Below are 20,385 nucleotides of genomic sequence, written 5' to 3' on the forward strand. Positions count from 1 at the left end.
ACAGAAATCCAGGTCCACAATGGAAATGAAATGATCATGATGGCTGCTCCAAAAGTAATGCCTCCTATTTTATGATGTTAGCCCACAATATCAGAAGCAGATGTTGGTGGTATGGCAGTAGAGGCTAAACCTTTCTGCCAATATCCTGTTGCATTTTGTCGCCGTGTGACAGATGGCAGCAGGGGGGCAGTCTGACCAAGTTGCATCTGACATGGAAGTGCAAATGAAGCAAAGGGGTGGCATTGAGATCCTCCATGCAGAAAAAATGGCAGCCATTGACATTCACTGACACTAGCTGAATTTTTATGGAGAATGAGCAGTGGATGTGAGCACAGTGGTGCAGGGGAGTGTGTGTTTCAGCAGAGGTGACAGCAACAGTGGGTCACCTCTGCTGGTGCAGATGTCTATAAGCGCAGCACGCAGGCTCTTGTTTATTGCTGACAAGAATGTATAGCTAATAGCGGTGAGTATGCTGAAAAATAGATTTTTGTAGCTGAGAATTTGCTCTATCAAGTAGTGCTATTGTGCTCTTTGTTTGTGCTGTAGTTTCCATGGAAATAAATAGGTGGCATTACTTTCAGAGTGACCTATGTAATTTTCTTCATGAGCTTCAGCAGTACAGTCTTCCCAAGCTATCCTTAATTCTTTACAAAAAGAAATTCAACTTCATACTACACAGGAAAAAAAAAAATTGTTAGTTCCATTTTATAGATAGGGAACTAAAGCACTAAAATCGAGGTCAAAGTTTTCTCTCACATAGTGTGTGGCATCCTTATATGGTGAGCTATTCCTTAGCACACACTTGCATTTTAGGTGTGAAGAATGCTGTCTTAGTTCGGTTACGCAGTGGGGCTTGGAGAGTAAATGATGGTCAAGAAAGATTTTACTTTTATTTTTTGGTATCTGGGGACAATTTGTTGGAATGTACATCCTTCTGGGAATCATGAGGACCCACATGTGGTGATTTTGGGGAGATGGAGTATACACGTTCAGTTTATCTGCTATGGGATTGACCTAAGTAAGTAAGTGAAGAAACAAACACTTAAGATTAATCTCAGGGTGTTTTCCTCTGATTTACCCTACCATAAAAGACAGCCTTCCCAGAATTCCTCTGATGCTCAGCACAGGGCTCACGTGGATAGCAGGAGAACAGTGATGTGCCTTTAATTGCATTAACTGTTCTTCCTTTCCACAAAATGAATGCAATACGTGCAGCCTTTTGTATATTCCAAAAGATACCGTCCCCAAAAAAGAATTAATGTCCTTCTTGGCTGAACTATAGGTGCATGGCTGTTCCCAGTGTTCTTTTCCCACAAGCTCTTAGCTGCCATTAAAAAAGTATTTTTTCTGAAAGTCAATACATTTTATGAACTTGCACAAGGAGTTTAAAATGTTTATTTGAGCAATTAAAAAAGTGAGATTGTTGATCTGACATTTAATACGTCTGGAAGTTATAAAAAGATGGATTTAATATTTTTCATGTTATTCCTGGATTTTCTTAGGTAACTCCATGTGTTGTTGTTTCTTTTTTCCCCAAGTCCACGTGTAACCACACAGACTGCAAACATATCCACACCTTATAAATGCAGAAATTTAACTTTCAAAAACTGCACGATCTCTTTGAAGATGTTATTCTTACAGTTTAGCACCTAGTTTGCTGGCTTTGCAAAATGTCCATGAAGTGTCTGAGGAAACACCTCTTCCAACTTGTGCTTGTGAACACAAATATTTCTGATTAGACTCTCTACAGAAGAGGCCTCTTCTGCTGATTTTTTAAAGATACAGTGTGATCAAGTCTTCCTTGTCCACCTGCTCTCTCAAATGACCTATATGTGTCTTATGCAAAATGCAAAGCATTCTTTTCCTGCTTCTGCCAATACCCTTCCTTCAGCTTAAGTGTATTACAGCACTACTAGCATTCACAAGGAGGATAAGAAGCTCAGCTCAGACCCTTCCCTTCCACTTCCAGGCTGTTGTTCCTACATCGAAGACGGTGTCCCTGGGGAGCCAGATCCGCCACCTCAACATCCCCTTGCAGGAATCAGCAGTGAGTCAGCAGGATACATTTAGCACTCCCCAGCCGAGGCAACTCCTGAAAACACAGTGGGATGTTTCAGGCAAACACTGTCAGCCTCTTAAAATACTGTAGACAAGTTCTGAGTATGTTTTTCCCACTACTCTGTAATAATTATTATTATATGCGATACATGGCAGTGTATAGCTAGTAAAATACACACAACCAAAACCAAAATAAATGGAAGCATTACTCCCATTTGTACCATCGATTTAGCACCTGGGATTTAGCACAGTTTTGTATACTCTCTTATGCGTAAGAGAGGAAGATGGAGGAAGCGTAAGAGAGTGTGTGAAACAGTGGAGCTGTATGATCAGTGATCTATTAGTCTCCCTGTGATTAGTGTATTGCTTTGAGTGAAGGACCTTAAGAAAACACTTGGTAATCCTTCTGAAATGTAATCCCATTAGAAAGATCATGAGGAAAGTGCACTGTAAAACTAAGCACTGTTTGGATCTTTTTAAAGATTCTTAGGCTATCGCTTTTTCAAATTATGGCTTGCAAGAACCCACAAAGTAATGCTAATGTGTCCTTTTCTTAGAGGCAACCTGGCTTTACCAACGGGAATTTGAAACAATCGAGATTTGTTAAACCAGATGAGGTTTAACAAAAGCAAGTACAGTCTTGGACCTAGGGAGGAATAATTGCATGCACCAATACAGGCTGGGGGATGAGCTGCTGGAGAGGAGCTCTGCAGAGAGGGACCTGGGCGTCCTGGTGGACGACAGGTTGGCCATGAGCCAGCAGTGTGCCCTCGTGGCCAAAAAGGCCAATGGCATTCTGGGGTGCATTAAGAAGAGCGTGTCCAGCAGGTCGAGGGAGGTGATCCTCCCCCTCTACTCTGCCCTGGTAAGGCCTCATCTGGAGTACTGTGTCCAGTTCTGGGCTCCCCGGTACAAAAAAGACAGGGATCTCTTGGAAAGAGTCCAGCGGAGGGCCACAAAGATGGTGAAGGGCCTGGAGCATCTCCCCTATGAAGAAAGGCTAAGTGAACTGGGTCTGTTTAGCCTTGAGAAAAGACGACTGAGAGGGGACCTGATCCAGGTTTATAAATATCTGAGGTGTGGCGGCCATAGCGGTGAGGCCAGTCTCTTTTCAGTGGTACGTGGAGACAGGACGAGGGGAAACGGACATAAGCTGCAGCATAGGAAGTTTCGCACGAATGTGCGTAAGAACTTCTTCACGGTGAGGGTGACGGAGCACTGGAACAGGCTGCCCAGGGAGGTTGTGGAGTCTCCTTCTCTGGAGATATTCAAGTCTCGCCTGGACGCCTACCTGTGCGACCTGGTGTAGGGAACCTGCTTTGGCAGGGGGGTTGGTCTCGATGATCTCTAGAGGTCCCTTCCAACCCCTACAATTCTGTGATTCTGTGATTCTGTGAAACACGGCGCCTTCTGCAAGGAAGAGCTGCTGTGGGCATGAGCAGACTCCACTCACACAAGAGGCACTGCTCCAGCACATCTAACCTCTGCCACAGGTGCACACGAACTCACAACACCTCTCCTAGCCTTTATGATCCTACAGGAACTACAGTTCCCCTGAAGGGAAAGCCCAAGGCTTCCTCCCATGCTTCCCTCACATGCAACTTCCTGTGCTTGGTTTCTGACTCCACACCTTGCTCCTCTTCAGCTGTACTAGCTCAGAGCATCAGACTTTCTGTGGCATGCTGCCAAGCTAGTTTATGTTCCCAGGCTTACAGCGGTTATGTGGCTGATGTGTAATAAATATTGTTCTGGTCTGCCTTCATTGATTAGTTGGTTAATTTCTGGTTTGGCTGGAAAAAAAAAAAAAAAAAAAAAAAGAGTAGCTGTTCTGTTTGTCTTTTTTTCTTCGTTGTGCCATTCTGGTTGTAATTGGCAGCACACAAAGAACACTCAAAGTTTTGGGAAAGCATTCTTTTTGCTCTCTTTCTTGATTGTGGAATGAAGTGCATTTCTTTCCTCTATCTCTCGCAGGCAGAACACCTGGTTGTTTGATTCGTTTCCTGGATGCCTAAGATCACAAGAATATAAATCCTTATTGACTTGTGGGGAGTTAAGATTATGCATGGCCCCATAAAAAGAAGCAAGCTGAGAGCACACAAAGATGCAGCTTTTTATAAAGTCAGGCACCTTGATGTCTGCTCAGAGGCTCTGTGCTTCCAGCACTGCTACTGCTGCTGGCCCAGTAGATGAATCCAGAGCTCTTCTGAGCCAAAAGGATCAAGATTCTGCCTCATGTTTCTGGAAAGAGAGAAGAGCAAGGCTGTGTCACTGTCACTCCTGCTATCACCCACTAGGATGCAAAGCAAAAACTGTTTTTTTCAAATGATCTGTACATTTCTGCTTATGTGCTGCTTATACCTTTATATGATAAAATATAAAAATAAGCATGCTGCTTCGCATAGAAAGACTAGGAGGGAGACAAAAAATAAGCTGCCTAAATAGCTGAAATTTTTGTTTGCTTATACTTCTATGTAGAGGTCCACATCTCTTTTCCCAGGTAACAGCGACAGGATGAGAAGTAATGGCTTTAAGTCACACCAGGGGAGGTTCATGTTCAATGTTAGGAACAATTTCTTCTCAGAAAGAGTGGTGAGGCAGTGGCACAGGCTGCACAGGGAGGTGGTGGAGTCACCATCCCTGTGGCATTCAATGACCACATGGTTGTGGCAGTGAGGAATGTGGTTAGTGGGCTTGTGGGGGCAGGTTGGGGGTTGGACTAGATGATCTTAGAGGTCTTTTGTATCCTTAATGATTCCGTGATTCTATAATCGGATTTAAAATGAGAAATGATACAAGTGAACCTTCCCTTTGGAAATCCCATCCTCTCCAAATTTCTTATATGAATGAGTGAACAAACTCTGAGGGTCCTGACGTGTTGTGATCAAGAATCACACATGCAGACAATCATAGTGGTTATTACAGAGACAGGTGAAACGTTTATTGTTGTAATTGCACAGTTGTAAACATACGGATAGAAACAAGGTTACATTTGAACACATACAACTGCAATTTTGTCAAGAAATCGGATTAACCAAGATGAAATGATTCTTTGGGTTAATTAGTAGCAGCCGAAAGAAAACTGGGGAGCAGATACTCGTAAACGTTTTTATTGCACACGTTATAGTTTTCTCTGCTATTTCGACTTGTTTCATTAGACTTCTCACTGTCTGAATCTGCATTTTGCACGTCTCTCCTGCTTTTGCTGAAGCCTAAAATACGATTCCTTCAGTGCTAAAGCAAAGCTGCCTTCCACACCCGGGAGATCGGTGGCAGCGAGATGTGCCGGTCTGCCAGACGGGAGCATCCGAGGTGACACGGGGCTGCGCTCCGAGAGCAGCCCGAGGCTGGAGCACCGAGAAATGCCGGTACCGCTGCGGACGGGGGGAACGCAGCGCGGGGTGGCCTTTCCCGCCTACGGACAGGGCGTGCCGGGCTCGGGGACGGCACGGTGCGTTCCTGCTGCTTCCTTATAGCCCGCTAATGCCAACTGCGAGAATTAGGGATATTAAAGAAATGCCGTCTTTCACAAAGGCATCATCTCCTTACGGCTGTTCTCCCGTTCACGGCGGATTTCAGCTCGAGGAAACGTTCAGCTCCAGCGCTCCTCACAGGCTCCGGACCCCCACCCCCCGGCGCGGGCCGCCCTCCCTCCGCGCCATCTCACGCCTCTCTCCCCGCCCTTCCGCCGGCTCCCACCCGAGACGGCCGCCGTAGCCCCGAACCGGGGGGCGATGGCGGCGCGGCGCTGCCCTCCCCGCCCCGCCGAGCGGCAGCCGAGGCGCGGCCCCCCTCGCCCCGCCTCCCTCCGCCACCATCCAATCAGAGCGGCGGCGGCTGCCGGCCGCGCTTCGCCACAAGCCGACGGCGCTGTCAATCTGGGGCCGCCCCCGCGGTGGGGCGAGGCGGGCGGGAGGGCGGGGGGAAGCAGCGGCGGCGGCGGCTCGGAGCGGTGGCGGCGCTGCGGTTGCGCCATCTGTCAGCAGCCGCGCGGGGAGCGCAGCGCAGCCAGCGCGGAGCGGGAGGCAGCGCCCGTAGTAGCCCCGCGCCCTGCTGGAGCTGTGCCCGCCGGCGGTGCGCAGCGGAGGGCCACCGGCGAGAGAGGCGAGGAGATGTGAGAGCCGGCCCCGCGCTGCGCCGCACAGGTACCGCGGGGCCGAGCCACCGCCCGGGGGAGGCGGGGATGCGGGGGGGATGCCGCGGCGCGGTCGCTTCCTTTGTGCAGCCGAGCGGCGGGGTTGCTGTGAGGCTCCCTCCGGTTACCGGGACCGTCCTCCTCTCCCCTTATAACCTCCCCCGTACCCCGTGCTGGGACTCGGTCGGCCACAAAAGGCCCTTTCAGGGCTGCGGAGCGCCGGGGGCGGGGGATGGCGGCGGTCCCCCCCACCCCGGCACCGGGAGCGCGGAGATCCGCCGTGCTCCTGCCGCTGCCGGGCCCGGCGCGGGGGGCGGCGGTGAGGCGGTGCCGGAGGAGGACAGCAGCCGCCCCCGCCGTCCTCCGCCCGTCGCGCGGCCGCGGTGCGAGTGGCGGGAGCGGAGCGGGCGCGCGGAAGGCATCCCGGTGCCTGCGGGACCGTGCCGTGCTCCTCCCTGCGCGGCTCCCGCATCCCGCCTCGCTGCAGCCCCGCCGCTGCCCTGTAGCGCTTCCACCGTCTCCTCCCTACGAGCGCTTCGCGGCCGGGTGTTTTTTTCCCCTGATATCCTTTCCGCCGGTGACCGCAGCTCAGAGAGGGGAAGAAAAAAAAAAAAAAAAAGAAAAAAAAAGAAAAGAAAAAAGGTGAGGATCTGCCTGTTTATATATCGTAGAGGAAACGTTCTCGCTGTCTCATCTCCCCAAGCAGCCAGGCGTAGGGACGTTGCTGGCTCCAGACCCGGCGCAGGCAAACGGGAGCGGGAGCCGTGCGTGGCTTCGTGTCCAGCCCTGCGCTCGTCCTGCGGCTCCCGCTGGCCTCACCCGGGCCCAGCTGGTGGCTGCGTGCTGCCCGCCACTCCCTCGCCGTGTGACAGGCGTCAGGCAAAGTTCTGGAGTGAACAAAGGGAGCCAAGAGAAAAATATCGGAGCGGGGAGAGAAGAAGGAAGCGTACCTGCTGTTTGGTGATAGCGACTTCAACCATAGCTTGGTCCAGTGGGGAACCGTGTGAGGTGGGAAGCCGCATTTCAGATTGAGCATTTGGTCTGTGTCCCTATAATGGAAGAAGGTTCCCTTGGCCCCCCAGTGACAGCAGTCAGCATGCTGCTGTCTGTGCTCAGGTGACTGGCAACATGCAATGAATGTCAGCAGGTCTGTGGCTTTTTTTGCGGTTTCTTAAGAATCTCAGGGAAGTGAGAGGGACTTCGTGATCCGTTTTTTCTTCACCAAGCTGAAACTGATGAAAGTTATAGTGATTCCTTCAGGATCTGTATGCTGCTGGTAGTAGATGGCAGACTTCCTTTCCTTTGTTGAAACTTTTGGATGATTCTTATAGGGTTTGCCTGCAGGCCTGCTTCTTTTCCACCTCTAATAGCTGGGCGCCTCATCTGAGTGGCTCATCTTTGGCAAAAGTAAGAATTTCCCAGCTGAGGCTGTCTAATGGTAAGCTGCTGGCTTTGGTGTTTTGTGGTTTATGCTTCAGGCACGTTGTTCCAGCTACCTGCTGGCAGAAGGTGTAGTGGCATGAAATGTCAGTTCAGTGCAAAGCCCTGGGCATGCTTCTCTTGAAGTTGTTTTGATGAGGGCTAAATACCTGTCTCCAGTGAGTGATAAACAACTTTGGTGTGTGGATGTGGTCCTCAGTGTAAGGCAGAAATGATGAAGGTGGCACAGAAAAGTTGCTTGCTAACTATTTTTATTTTAAGTATCTTTAAAAGTTTGGGCCCCATTCGCAAATTTCTGTTTTGTGTGAGTAAAGTAAGGCATTGCTGAGGAGCAATGTAACTCTGAGGTGCTACAGGATTTGCCTGAATAACACTATCTAAAAATCCACGGGTACAATTCTGAATAGCTGCTTAACTAAATATACCCACCCAGAGATAAGATAGTCTGAGGTGGATTTCTGGTGTGATAAAATTGTGGTGAGGCTGGTGAAAACTGTCCCCTGCCTCCACGACAATGTAACAGCGTGATCTGATGTATCTACAGTATCATATATTTGGTTACATTGAAGAATACTTGGAGTAGTTTGCCCTTTGATGCCTCCTTCTGCTACTTAGCCGGTAATGCTTACTTTGCTGCCTTCCCATTAGCAGAGGGAGAGAAGGTGCTGCGCGCTTGTGTTTTCCCTTATTCACATGCTCTCTCTCAAGTGGATGTTAATATTTGATCCAAACTTGTATGGTACAGATCTGCTGGAGTCAGTCTGGATGATATTTGAATGTATGATGATGGAGTTCATTTCTGACATGGCCAATGCTTTGTAATTTGCTCTATGGGCAGGTCTGCCTTGACAGTGTGTGTTGGCAAAGTGGCTGTGTTCCAGAGGAAGAAAATGAATGACTCTTTACCCCCTTCCTACCCCTGCAGCTCCCATGCAAGTCTCCTCACAAGTAATTTCAACCCATTACTCCCCAGACAGGACTTCCACCAGACAAATCTAATTCACCCGAGCAGTCTCATTGAAATCTGGCAATTAGAGACTCCTTTGGTGACAAAAGGCCTACAGATCTGTATAGTGCAAGTCAGCAATTCACTTTGAGTGAAATCCACAAAAGGATTCATGTGCTTCAGCGTGGAGCATCATGAGCTGCACTGCAAGGGTGTTTGCAAGCCCTGTGCAAGGAACGTAGGTGCTGGCTCTGCAGTGCCGAGCATTGTGCTCACACCTCTGTGCTGAGGAGGTGCCGTCCAGGCCACCACAAACAGAACAGGAGTTTGTTTGAGTTCCTCTGAGAAATGCCCCTGGCTCCTAGAGGGAAGCGGGCCCTCGGTCTGAGAGGGATAAAGCTGAGTCCATCTTTGGGAGATGTTCCCAGGCCATGGTGCCAGAGATCAACTTGGCCTCACAGAGATCTGCAGCTGAGGAGAAGTGCCCCGTTGTTCTCCCTACTATTGGCTGTGGGAAAACAATTACATCTTATACAGAATCTTCAGAACTTTCCTTCACTTGGAGTAGGGACAAAAGCCAACAATACCATTACTTTCACTGAAGGAAATGAAGAAATAAAATGACTTCCAGTCAACCAAAAACATGTCACTGTGTCTTGCTTCCGACTGGAGTTGAAATAAAGGCTTACAACTCTAAGTATATGGAATCTGAAATAAAGGCTTACGACAAGTATGGGGATATACTTGAGGTAAAATAAACCTGTGACAATTTGACTTTTTATTGAAGATTCCAGTTAAGTATAAAAGATTAACAATTATGGAGCTTTTAGATGTTGATAGAACTAAATATCCTTGCAAAAGATGATTGTCAGACTTTTCCTCATCAGCTCTGCTCTTCCTATACCATGCATCTGTGTGAATATTTTTCACCAGAAAAAGCCGTCCGAAAGCTAGCCTTGCATACTGGCCGAATTCAATCGGATGGCTTGAATGTAGAAAGCTTTTCAGCAGAAGAGGTGACAGAAAGGGAATCTTAAACTCATCGGGCTTCCCAAAACGCATCTTCCTTTTGATGCCAAAGGCATTCCAACCTGAATAGTTCTTCTGCGATGCGGTGAGAGGTTACCACAGGCTTTCTAGCTCAGCCTCTGCCAATTCCAGGAAGTCTTGTGCCTGTGGAGGTTTCTCGTTGTTCTACACTGTAATTTTGTAGAGCATCTGTGAGTAATAAATCCTACTTGAGTAAGCCAGTAGCCTGGATTAGCACAAACGAGTTGGTGTTCTCCACATTTCAACACAGTGTCACGTAATGAGCTACACAAAGCAGCTTGATATGACAGTGATTTGGTGGGAGCACAGGAGGTTGCCCCTCTGTGTATATATTTTGATCACTTTATTTCTGTGGCTTTTTTGGTGTAGTATAGGATTGAAAGTATTATTGCCAGTTAGTGCTCACGTTGTTGGGCATTATTTTGGTAGGTACTAAGCAGAGAAGTTAAGCAGGGTATGACAGTGAAAAATAATATTAATACCCTTAGGAAAAAAAAACACACACACACAACTTTTCTGCTTTGTGAGAAGTCTCATGACTGAATGGTAATGACTGTGTCTGGTGGTTCCCAGTATCCTTCTATTATTTTGGTTGTTGACTTTTTAAAAAACAGCTGTTGAGGCTTCAACATTCATTCAAAGCCCATTGAATGTGTTTGTGGAGACCTTGCAACCCCCCTTCCTGCAGAGCAGCCTGTGTGTGGAAGAACACTTTGTGTGACTTTGATCTTTGACTTGCAGCTGTAGTACTTAGAAAAGAAGCAGCAGGGAAGTCTTCCTGGCATGACTTTGGACCATCGTGCCGTCCCTTATCTTGGTTTCTGGTAGTGGTGAGCAGCCCCCAGCCCACAGACGCACTCACAGAACCTCTCATCGCTCTTATGCAAACTTTCATGTTTGCCTCAGCGAGAGCCGTAGCTATCTCTGTATCAACCAACATCCTGCGACTCTCAGGCCTGCCTTAACTGCAAAAATAAAAATACAGCAGAAGCTTGCCTGCTACTTTTAAACTTCTGGATTTCTATCACTTCCTCATATAGGTACTATATTTTTTCTTTTTTCTTCCTCTAGGATAACTAATCAAGGCTGGATGTGGCTCTGGGCAGCCTGGTCTAGTGGTTGGCGACCCTGCACTTGGCAAGGTGGTTGAAACTAGATGATCATTGTGGTCCTTTTCAATCCAGGCCATTCTATGATTCTATGAACTTCATTCCATACTTTATGCCTCAGAGTAGACCAGATGATAGCCCTGTTTGCAGGTGAATCCTACAACCAGCTGCTTTGCCCCAGGGAGGGAAGCAGGGCTAAGAGAAAGCAGCTCTGTCCCCTTTAAAATGAGGAGTATTTATTTGTTACTGTGACTGGGTTTTTCTTAATGGGAAGCTTCTTGCTAGAAAGCAGCGATGCATTTTTCCAGGAAAAGTGCTGCTGTACATCTTGGAATGAAAACCTCTATTTTCTGAGTCGAATCTTGGGCTTTTATGTCTTAAACTATATATAAAATGATCTGTATTTATTTTTGGTGGTGAGGTTAATGGTGTTTTTGTATGGCTTTCTTTAATGGAGAAGATAATGACTTCTTGCATGGTTCTTAGACCTCCCCCAGCTTTTTTCTCTACAGATCAGCAAAAATGCCATTTCTGTCACCTCTCTGCCTTCCTAGAAAGTAAATGAAAACTCCTACAGTTCTTCCTGGAGTCTGGATGTGAAGTGTGTGATAGATGAAAAAAATGTTACTCGTTGTCATTCCAGGCAGCTCTAGAATTAGTGATTTCTGTAAGAGAGGTCTTGTTTTCAAATTCATTTTGCTGATTCTACTCCTTAGGCTGGGATAAGACTAAACAATCCTTTCAATTGCCCACTCTCTGGTACCATTCATAATTTTCACATAGAGCTTCAGCTGAATATGCAGTCCTTTTATTCCAAGCATTATATTCTCCAGGTGTCTTTGAATGATTGGTGACCTTCTGTTCACAAGACCTGATACTCTGGGACCAGTAAGGGGAAACTGGGTTTTGATTTTTCTCATCAGCCTGTAATTCACATAAGGTCAGTGTAGTGAAGCTGCAAATTGAAGAACTAGGTTTAACTCTCAATGTCATAGTCTGTATACTCTCAAGAACGTGCATAGCCTTGGCTTTGGTTTCTTGTTGTCCAACTCACTAAAAGTTTCTCTTTTGTAGGAAATGCAACGACCTCAAATGTTGCTAAACGGTGCAACATTGTGAAGGAAATGTCTTTCACATCCCAAGGTCAAAAATTACATTGTGTTTATTGGGAGTGGTATGAGACAAGCACGGACCGTTTTCTTGCTTAGGGCAGCGTTACTGACATGCTTAAAAACTGCAGAACTTGTTGTCCTAATGTTCAAGCAGGGTTGCCAAAATTGAACAAATAAGGCTGGGGACAAAGTGCATAAGAAGGCTGTGTACCTCTTCCTTCTGCTCAGTCATTGTAGGTGGAACAGCGACAGCATTGATGGGTTTGCGCTGCCTGATGTTTGATATTCAGAGCAATTTGCTGCCGCTCCTGTAAAAGGTTAAAAGCCATTTTTTCTTCTCCAGGCTTTTTTCAGTTGTGGGCTTCCAGTGTGATTCAGTGATTTCTTCAAGGGTGAGGTGACCTTGTCTTTGCTCTGGCGTGTATTCAGCAAGTGTTAATTTGGACTGTTGTAAGGTTAGGCTGGTTGGGATTTTGTTGCTGTTTGTCTGTTGGTTTGGGCTTTTTTGTTTTGTTTGTTTTTCTCTCCCATGCAAAAGAATTAATTCTGCTGTATGAAGCTGGCTGTGTGACTGTCGATGTTAAACAAGCTGGCAAAGTTTGTTTTTGTGGTCAACTCTAATGATTTGCCATGTGTGCCTTGTTAAAAGCAGTGGTTGTCCTTTTGGAGTCGATGTGGCACAACAGGACGGTGCTGAGAATTATCTGGAGCTAAATGTGGAGGGTGGATCAGAAAAGCATCGCTTTCTTTGTGTGTCCTTGGGTCAGGTTGGATGCACCTCCTCAGCACTGTGCCGTGATGAACAGAATTTCTCATTGGGTTGAGTTGGGGTATCCCCAGCAGTCCAGGAGGAGAATCATTCTGACATGCCTGCTCCATATCCAGGGCAGAGATTCACTGGTACTTACGGTCAGTGTGTCTGCACAGCACGCTCTTGGGCTAGAGAGGCTGCACTTTACCTTTTTGAACATCAGAAAAGTAGAGACGTGACCTGGAATAGTGTATTAGTGGATAAATGTTAACTTTCCCAGCATGAAAGACTATCCAGGCTAGCTTTTTAAAAAATTACTTCTAACTCTGTTCTTTTTTTATATGTTACGTGCCCCACTGAAGAAGAGAGGTTGTATTCCTAGGGAGCTCCATCTATAACAGCTGCCCACAAGCTTTAAAATGACACGGTGCTGCAATTGTAAGCAGTGGTTGTTTTCAGGGAAGGTTTTTGGGTTTTGTTGTATTTTGTGTTGATTGAGTGTGGGGTTTTTTGTGTGTGTTTTTTTTGTGGGTTTGGTTTTTCTTGTAAGAATGTCTGGACTAGCCATTCCAATCATACTGCCATCAGAGTGGCAGAGTGATGTGGGAGTCCTCACCTTATGAATGAGGACTTTTCAAAATAACCTGATTTAGAATGCTTGCTGTCTCAGATTTAATTTTGAAGTGTTGGTACATTTCTGTGGATTTCTTAGATGTTAACACCTTCTTCCAAAAGAGAAATATTACATTGAACTGTCTGTTGGAAGAAAGTGTTAACAAAAGAGAAATATCACAGATCTTGAGAGAATTCAGGTAAAAACAACTCTACAAGTGAAATAATGCCTGTATTTGCTAATAAGGTAGTGGTCCTAAGCTGCAATAATACTTTTTTTCCTTAATTGGCAGTGTGTTGCCACTGAGTTATAACTTCTGAGAAAATATCTTGAATGTGTTAGTCAAACCACACCATGTAGATTTACTTCATGATTGTTGATGTGGGAACTTGCTAAGCTGTGTACATCATGACAAGTATGTAGCTTTGGACTCTTACACACTGAACATACAATCACCTAGAATTACTTTTTTTAATGATATTTTTTTCTTCTTGCAATCGTACTGTAACAGTTTCTACTCTGTATCTGAGTTCTCTCTAGAGCTAACAGACTTCTCTTTTAAAACTACTTTTTAATAGTCCTTCTAGCTTATCTGAGAAGAGCTAGTCTTCCTTTAAAAATTTAATCACGAAAGAACTGAGGCTTGAGGGGATTTCTGGAAATCATCTCCCTTCACAGAACAGGGCTAACCTCAAAGCTGGACCTTATGTAGAAGCTGGGGCCTCACACAGTTGGATTTTGGGTGCTTCCCAGGATGGGGATCTCACAACCCCTGGCCAACGTGTTCAAGTATGTGATCCCTGATCCCTCATGATGAATGTCACTTTCCTTACTATCCCCTCCCTCACTGCCATTTGATTCTGCTGCACTTTTCCAGCTACTTCTCCTGTTCCCCCTACCAGCTGTCTGCAGGGAGGTGCTCCCCATCCTACAGTCTTCCTTTTTCAAACTGCACATAATTCTCTCCATCTCTTCTTCTTGTACATCAAGTGATGCAGGATCCTGGTTGCTATCTGCTGGACTTGCAGTATGTCAACCTTTCTCTTCCCAGCATACTGAAACTAGATTGAGCACTCCAGATGAGATCTCAGAACTGCTATATACAGGGGAATAACTACTGCTTCCACCTGCTGGTGAACTACATGGCTTATTCTGAGCCAAATTTTCAGCTGCTGTCACGTCTCCCTTGCAGGGGAGACATATAACTAGTGCTTGTAGGCTTCTTTTCACCTCAGAGGAAGCTGGAACCAAGACAGGGCTTTGCTCAAGTGAAATGAAGCAGATAACCCAACCAGTGTTTACATACTCAGGACTGTAATGTTTTCCATTTCCCTGTAGTGAGGTTTTGCACCAGACTTTCACGCTGCATGCAACAGTATAACCTGAAGCAATGAGATGGTATCATAGCGATTGTTTTAGTAAAGCAGCAAGGAAAATGCATTGTAAACAATATGTGTATTTGTGGCTTGTTTTTTCCTGGCAGTACCTTACCTATTAGCCAAGCTACCTGATTTAATGTTCAGTAACAAATATGAGTCCTAGATGAGCAGATGTGCCACCCGAACAAGCCTCGTGAGAGCTGGGGCCCAATCACTCCTGCTTAAGATTGTGGTACACTCAGAAGAGCTTTTTTCCCACTGGGCTCTTGGGACCTGAGCATTGCTTGTTGTGCTGTTACTGGTGACTGAAGAACCTGTCACTAACCAGGGTCTGTGCTTTTTGAAGGTTTCATCTTAATGTACTTAAATGTGCATTTACTTTGAGGGGAGAAAAAAAAAAAAAAAGGTAGAGCAGTTGGAATATCAGTGAAACCCATGACTACTACCAAACTCATGTGCATGGGATTTGTCCTACAGTTGCTGTTTCTTCAAGGTGTGTGTGGCTCACATCACTTAGCTCAGTTTTCCTCATACCACAGTGTACAACAGCAGCTGAAGGCGTGAACTTTTCTAAAAGCTGTGGCGACTTCAGTTTATGGCCTGCTGATAGAGGAGTGGAGGAACAGTGACTGCTGCTCCCAGCTGGGACTGAGTAGTGAGAGAGAGGAGGGCTGAATGCTTGCTGAGCCTTGTGGAACTGCCCAGTATCCTGAGACAACTGGAAAAGAAGTCATAAAAACCCAGCAAGTGCAAAAGGAATCGGCAGTAGTGAAGTGTGAGCTGGGAAGGTGGACAAGAGAGGGAAATTGTCAGATTTATTTTTGTTTTTCTTTAATATTTTTCTCCATCGTGGAACTTCTTTCAAGGTCTCCATTTCTATTCTTGCTGTTGCCATTGCTGTGATTTTCCTTTGGGTATTCTTGCTAGCGCCGTAGCACTGACTGTGGCAGTTGAGCCCCCCACATAAGACATGGACTTATTAGAGGAAGTCCAGAGGAAGGCCACAGAGGTGATCAGAGGGTTGGAGCACCTGTCCTATGAAGACAGGCTGAGGGAGCTGGGCTTGTTCAGTCTGGAGAAGAGAAGGCTCTGGGAAGCTCTTACAGCGGCCTTCCAGTACCTAAAGAGGCCTACAGAAAAGGCTTTTTACAAAGGGACGTGTAGTGATAGGACAAGGGAGAATGGTGGTAAACTAAAAGAGGGGAAATTTACGTTAGAAATTAGGTGGAATTTCTTACTAGCAGTGAGGCACTGGCACAAGCTGCTTGGAGAAGCTGTGGTGCCCATCCCTGGAGGCGCTCAAGGTCAGGTTGGAGGGGGCCCTGGGCAGCTGAGGTGGGGGGTGGCAGCCCTGCTACAGCAGGGAATTGGAGCTGGTTGGGCTCTGAGGCCCCTTCCTACCCAAACTGTTCTGTGATTCTTTTTTGAAGGTTTTTTTTTTCTTTACTTGCTTACAGCAATCTGTTCCTGTGCCTGTTTACCTCAGTCTTCCCTGTCACTCACCTTCCTTTCCTCAGATCGCCTGTTCTCCCACACCAAAATGCTGTTTATCCTTGAGCTAATAGTTGCTCAGAATGCTCTGATCTCAATGCCACAAAACTGCTTATACTCACAGCAATTAAGAAATAAAAAGGCAGACTATTTTTTGCCCCGCCTCAGAGAATTAGTAGTATGTTTTCAGCCTGTACACTTGTCACTATAGGTTACACTGAATAGAACTCAGAGGTGACTAAGAAGCCCTTTTTGGTACGGAAATGAACTTTACTTGCAATTGCTCGTTCAGGATAACTGGACATCCTTGTGCAGCAGAGTAACAGCATGAGATAGCCACACATCAAAGTGAGGCTCACTACCAAACTGGTCCTTCTTGATGTGGTGAAATGCAAAGTTTTGCCTGTTGGCTTTAATAACTAGCTCCCATGGGCAGTACTGAAGGATGGCTTTGTGACCTCGGTGGCTGCTCAGGTGGGGCTGGCTGTCTCTGGAAGGTGTCTGCTCCTTCCAGAAATGAAAAGCCACTTATGTTTATTTGCTCGCTTTCAGTTAGAAATTAGGGCAGCTTTGTGCCATATGTAAAGCTCCCGTGGGGGTGATGCTGAGAGTTTAAGGAATTTCAGATTTTTGTTCCAATTTTGACTTAATTCACATGAAAAGCTCAGGAGCTTTCTGGTGTTCAGTGGCAGCTTGAGTAAAATAGTTTCAGTGGGAAGATGAGGGGGACGTATATCAGCTTGTAGCTAATATTTGTTTAAATGGGTTATGCAAAATAATTTAGGATATTGATAGCAAACTGGAGAAGTCACAAGATGTCCCTCTTTGATGAGTATAAATTATACTATTTTGGTAGAGACTCTCAGAGATAGGGAAACAGCACCAAGCATGGGAGGTTAATACCTCCTCTAGATAACACCAGCACATTCAGTCTCCTACATCTTGTCCCCAAACGCTCATTTGGGTGACGGCAGGCCTGGAACCTAGTGCTACCAACCCTACTGAATATTTCAGTGGCTTTGGAGAAGAGGGAGGACAGGCTGGAGCTGGGAACTTCCCAAGGTTGTAGCTGGGAATGCTGCAGGGAACATGGCTCAGGGGCAGCTGATGGGTGGGGGGAGCTGCAATTGAGGATCCTTTCCTGTGGAGTAAATGTGTTTGTACTTGTGTTAACACCTTGCAATTAAGTCTGAGATATTCAAATCACGTTGGAGCTAGGTTTACCCAGTGTGACTCAGGTATTGTTCATATATACCTGATATATGCATTTTCACTGCACTGTCTGCAAGATGAGTTGTTAGAGTTGATCTGCGGCTAATGTATGCTGTTGGGAAATTGCTGGTATGCCAACTGGTGTAAAAGAGGCTGATCCTAAAGATATTCCTAGTCTTTTTCTTTTGTTAATTATTGTTAATTAATTATTGTTAATTAATTCCTAGTCTTGTTCTTTTGTTGGCAGATGTTTCCAAACAATACAGTGGCTTCTTTGTATACATTTTTCATCTCTTTGGAAAAAAGATTAAAAAAATAAATAAGCCAAAGCAAAGGTCTCTATAAAAGGAGTGGCAAGAGCTGGTGTGTTTCTCATATGAGGCACTTGAGGCCATCCCGATGCACTGTTTAGAAGGAATAAGTAATTTAAAACTGCTTTCTCTCCTCTGTTTTGCAATTGTTATAGTGATGTCAGCACTGCCCTAGCAGACAAATTCTCCAGACTCCCTCCTTCCCAGTGCCACACCTTTCTCAAGTTGTGCACTTCTTCCAGAACAGCCAACCTTGGGCTGGTGAAGTATACTTGCTGACTGCGTGCAATGCGTATGAACAAAAATGTCAGAAATGTTCCTTCTATGCTACAGATATGAGTCAAAGTATTTATTTTTTTCCCCACCATCTCAGAACGTTATTCTCTGACAAACTTGTAGTGGCTCTCTACTTGAAATGAGGCTTCATAGTTTTTGCTTCTAAGTGCATCACATCTTGACTGCTGTTTTGAGTTGGCTCTTTGCTTCCTCTGATTCTTTCTTGTAGTGATTTCCCAGTGTCAGTCTTGTCAAGAATTACTTCTCAGCACCTGGGAACCAATTATCACATTTCCTGAAACTTTTTTCTTACCTTACATTTGGTGAGGAACTGTAACCTGCAGTCTCCCATCCCTCTTGCTGTAATGTGAAACCACGCATTACAGTTGACTTTATATTGCAGAATTGCCTTTTAACTCCTTGGAGCAGGTTTTTTGGGCAGCAGCAGGCTGTCTTCACAGGTGGTTGTTTTAGGAGGGGCAGGTAAGCAGAGGAGGTCTCTTCCCCAAGGAGCTCTTGGGCTTGGAGCATTTGAATATCAGGCTATCAAGTGCTGCCATAGCAAATCAGTACACAGAATGGCTTGGGTTGGAAGGGACCTCAAAGATCATGAATCTCCAACCCCTCTGCTTCAGGCAGGGCCAACAACCTCCACATTTAACACTAGAGAAGGCTGCTCAGAGCCCTGTCCAACCTGGTCCTGAACACCTCCAGGGACAGGGTATCCACAACCTCTATGTGCATCTGTTCCAGCACCTCACCACTCTCTTGGTAAAGAAAGGTTTTCTTTGATTGGCCAAGGCAATTTTCTCTCTTCATTGGGATGTCAGGAGATGTGGAAGGAAAGAGTAGATGAGAAAGAAGGCTGAGGGATCCCAGAGGGCCAGGTGGTGAGGGCCGGGGGCAGGGAAGGGATGCATCTGTAGGAAGCAAAACTTCATTGGCCCAAACTTGTTTTTTAAATGCAGTGGCCCTTATTTCTGAAGAAACAAAATTTTTAAAGGCAGAATTTTTGTCACCAGACATCTTTGTCAGTCTTTTATAGAGTAGGTGAAGGGTTATGTATTTTTTTAAACACAAGCAGACAAAACCACAAGCTGCTTCAGCTGGTGATGCTCAGTGAAGGGTTTCAAAAGCCTATAACCATTTTGCCTTGTAGGCAAACCCAGCACCCTCAGCAGCTTGTTCTACCAGCCGGCTGCAGCATTTTAGTGATGGGAATTGAAGGCATCTGTGTCTGAGTAATGTTCCTACTGAAGTCTGTCAGAAAATTGGTTGACTTGTGTGTAACCAGAAATAATGTCTTACTAAGTTTAAATTCATGTGGTTAATAGGCAGACTATGTCAAACTAACTTTCTATCTCTTCTTCCTAGGAAGAGGGATTTTTAATATCCTTAAAAGTCAGGTTTCATTTGTCTTTCATTCCTTCCAGAAAGTCTTCCTGGACCCCTACAGAGCTTCCCTGCCTGATTTCAGTGATGATTATGGGTGTTGCTTAGCATACGAGGGAGCTGGGACAGGACGCAGAGGAAAGGCAAAACATTTCCTTTCAGTTTTCAGACTGAGGTTTATCTCTCTGTCTCTTAATCTGGCAGTTTTGACCACGGTCAGCCCTTTCCTCTGGAGGCATCAGACTTCTGATCTTTCCTGTTTGTTCTGCATTTTCAACAGCAGCAAAGGTGCCTCTCATCCAGCCCTGTGAGCATGCTGCTTTTACTGGGCTTCAGAATAAATGCAGCTTCCAAGGAAGAGGAAGGAAGGAGGAGTAGGGGCAAAGGAAGGAAACTATTGCTGCAATTGTGTTTGGGTGGGAAACTTGGTGGTTTTTAGAGACTCTTGTTAAACATGGGATGATTTGTCAGTTTTGTTACCAACTCTAACTTGTTTTATCTTTTACAGTGGTAGTTTCATTGAGTAGTTCTCATGGAGTAGGGCTGAACAAATCACATCATCGTGGCTCAGTTTGGTAACCGCTAGAGGCACAGTGAAGGTGGAGGCAGTAGCACTCTTCTCTGCAGAGCTCTGAGTCGGACCTTTGTAGTTGCACCACACTTTGTGTGCTGGTTTTACACTGGTGTTGCACACAGCAGGCTGTGATGAAAGAATGTGCCTGCCCCTCACAGGCTGCTCATGAGCTGGAAGCCAGCTCAGAGCAGAGTGCTTGCCCTGCTCTTGATGAAAATGGTAATGGGTTGTCCATCCTCCTGCAGTAGAGCTCCTTGAGCTCCAAGACTGATCTGGTGGTGTGGGCGCCCTGACAACTGCGTATACCTCTGATGTGGACAGGGATAACCTGCCCTCACTGCAAGGGGGATGATAGCACCCTAAGCAGTGACTGCTCACAGCTCACATCTGGCAAAACCTGTTATTTTCTTCCTGGTTGTTTTCACCTGAACGCGTAACAGTCTAGAAGAAGGAAATCTGCATTCAGTCATTTGTTTTTATAATTTCTTCTGTGTTACATGTTTGTGTGGGCTGCTAGTACACGTCCAGAACAGATCATT

General features: G+C 45.9%; 1 protein-coding gene across 5 annotated transcripts in view; it reads left to right on the forward strand.

Moving 5' to 3' along the window:
- The first annotated feature begins 5,944 nt into the window (after nucleotides 1-5,944).
- Nucleotides 5,945-20,385, forward strand: part of FYN (FYN proto-oncogene, Src family tyrosine kinase) — a 130,558-nt gene continuing 116,117 nt past the window's right edge. For 3 of the 5 annotated variants that reach the window (XM_085217462.1, XM_085217467.1, XM_085217464.1), the window contains exon 1: nucleotides 5,946-6,200. The gene's annotated coding sequence lies outside the window, so the exon portion shown is untranslated. Of the gene's footprint in view, nucleotides 6,201-20,385 lie in introns of all 5 variants that reach the window. The other 2 variants (XM_085217465.1, XM_085217466.1) reach the window with 2 other exon arrangements.

This window comes from Meleagris gallopavo, chromosome 2 (assembly GCF_905368555.1).
Source record: "Meleagris gallopavo chromosome 2, MGAL_WU_HG_1.1, whole genome shotgun sequence".
Taxonomy (NCBI): domain Eukaryota; kingdom Metazoa; phylum Chordata; class Aves; order Galliformes; family Phasianidae; genus Meleagris; species Meleagris gallopavo.